This window comes from Danio rerio, chromosome 21 (assembly GCF_049306965.1).
Source record: "Danio rerio strain Tuebingen ecotype United States chromosome 21, GRCz12tu, whole genome shotgun sequence".
NCBI classification, from domain to species: domain Eukaryota; kingdom Metazoa; phylum Chordata; class Actinopteri; order Cypriniformes; family Danionidae; genus Danio; species Danio rerio.
Genome location: NC_133196.1, coordinates 23289957 through 23292660, shown reverse-complemented (window position 1 = coordinate 23292660; position 2704 = coordinate 23289957). Strand labels below are relative to the sequence as shown.

Here is a 2704-nt window from a genome sequence, read left to right as displayed (position 1 = left end):
GTAGAGAACTAAAGAGCAGTCTAGCCTACTTCATGAAATGTTTGTGGTAATATTCTGCTGACAATTTATATTACTGTATTTCAATATGCAGCAGTGATGGCATGTCAGCAAGACAAATAAACATTTTATCGAGTCATTTCATACAATTTATTTATTTATTTATTTATTTTTTATACAAACCATCTAGTGACATTTCCTCAAACTAAATCATCATAACGTTACTGTGCACAGCATCAGTAAAACGTTGAGAATAATTTAAATACTTAATTTTTTAAAACAGTCACTGCTGATTAGAAATTAACATTAAAGCTAAGCTTACAGAAATCCTGTATGCATGACAATATAAAGATGTATTACTCACTGATGTCAAAGCACTTCCAGGTCATCAGAGATGTAGACAGGACAGAATATGTGTGTGACATCCAGGTAGTATGTTCACCCACACTGTAAGAAACAAAAACAGAAACAATTTATTAAAATGTGAGGGATAGTAAACATGTTTGGTCTACAGAGAGAAGAAAATGTTTACTTTAAGCATTGATCCTAATGAATCTATTTCTGAACTACATTTAACCTTATCACGGAAACAGCATTTTTGAGCTTTTAGACCAGGGGTGCTCAACCTTGTTTGCTTTAAATTAGAATTAAAACAATAAATCTCTATGTCAAATAAAATACTTCAGATCTAAATAAAGCAGGTGCTTTTACCTAAAGGTTCCTTCCCTCCAGTTAGTTTGGCTGCAGATCCCTCCACATCTGTGCTTTATTCGGTTCTTGTCTTAAGAGTAACTGGTGTCGCATTCCAGGTCCATCACAATCTGGGCTAGAAGGACAATATGACAAAAGACAAGACACATATAAATAAGTCTCAGAATAAAATATTTAAAGGAATAGTTTACTATTTTGCCACTATTTACGTGTTTTAAACTAGTTTGAATTTCTGTTAAACACTAAAGCAGATATTTTGAAGAATGTTAGTAACAAGTAACTAATGACATCCATATTTGAACCAAATTTCTTTAAAAAATACGAGTTTGTGTTCAACGAAACAAATTAAATATATGACTATTTTGAAAAAAGTGGAGGATGCCAAAGATGCTATTATTTTCATTTTGGGGTGAACTGTCCCTTCAATTCAAGTGTCAAGCAATAGTCATAAAAACTGATGTGTCGCTTGAGGAAAACTAAATCAAGTATATTCTTTGAACAAGCAGAATCATTATGCCATTGTATTCAGTGATTCTCTTTTACATTTTCCCACTATAAAATGATAGCTTCAACATGCAATCCATGTTAAGACAAAAATGAATAGCATAAAATAACATATTGAACTAAACTTACAGTTTCCAGGCTGTTTGAAAAAAATATATATATGCCCAGTAAAATTGCTAATAAACACAAAGACAACAGTTATAGAAAAAAATGTTTGTCTAATATTTACTAAGCACTTGGTAGGCAAATAGCATAGCCGTGGCTGTTTTAACACCAGATTTTTTTTTATCTTAGGAACTGCTGGAAGAAGAAAAAGAGGTTGTACATGAAACTCCTCACAACAAATCTGTGAACAACTTGACATTTAAAAATCTAATCAAAATGAGGAAGACATCAACATTACCTTGAATAATCAAGTGAGGAGTGATTGGTAGCATCAGTTTTTCAACATCAATTACTGTAGCTGAAAAACAGATAAATATAATAAGAGTAAAATAAGACTTAACATTAATTAATCTAAATCTATGGTGCAACCATACCAATCTGTAAAGGGTTAAAATACATTTGTACACAAATCATTCCCTGACCCCATCAATTTCTCTTAGAATAGGATGGATATATATATATATACACACACACATATATATATATATATATATATATATATATATATATATATATATATATATATATATATATATATATATATATATAGTGATAATGACTTTGGCTTATATCTGTGTACTCAGAACGTACACTCACCTCAGGTACACCTGAACACCAAAAATTAAGTGTACAATTAATGACACACTATACATCAAGCTCATTAACATTATTGAGAAATAGACAATTAATTTGTATTTTGTTAATATTAAAGTTAGCTTAAAATAATTCAACTGCATTTAATTTTCAGCTCCATTTAATAAAACAGTTAAGACTCATTTCATTATGAGTTTAGTTTAAATAACTGACTTACAGTTGAAAAATTTTACCATAATGATAGCTTAGTCATAATGACTATGTGAAGACCAGAGCTTACCTTAACGGTAAAGGTTTAACTTTTCATGGTGACTTCGCCTTCATCTCAGTGTTGTGCTGAAATAGAGAATGCATTAATGCAGTTACAATAAGTTAAAGTTATGTTTTTTTCAGGTAACTTAACGTATGGTCAAAAACTCACTCAAGATAAACTCACTGTAACTTATCTAATACCTCGCAAACACTACAATGACCGCCTGGCGTCTGTTATTTCTTGTTTAAAATACCGTTTGTTAACGGATAGCGTTACATAACATAAGAACCTACAACTAATGTCACTTTGTTAATTCTTTTAAATTACACACACAATACACAGAAATATATACAAAAGACAGAATTTGACTTTAAAACACTTACCGAGGATGAATTCGCTGGATGAAAGACGACAGGTGAATTTCAAATTAGGAGAGCCGTTGCCTGCATGTCGAGTCGTGTCCGTTCGGTTCTATGAATC

At 31.1% G+C, this 2704-nt stretch overlaps 1 long non-coding RNA gene across 2 annotated transcripts; it reads right to left on the bottom strand.

Moving 5' to 3' along the window:
* Positions 1–365: 365 nt before the first annotated feature.
* Positions 366–2704, bottom strand: LOC137488806 (uncharacterized). 2 transcript variants are annotated; one of them, XR_011008036.2, is made up of 5 exons: positions 2608–2704; positions 2252–2307; positions 1616–1675; positions 709–823; positions 366–444 (listed from the first exon to the last, which is right to left on the bottom strand). It is a non-coding gene; the product is annotated as an uncharacterized lncRNA (long non-coding RNA). The 2 variants fall into 2 exon arrangements; XR_012396773.1 differs by lacking the exon at positions 2608–2704 and adding an exon at positions 2425–2491.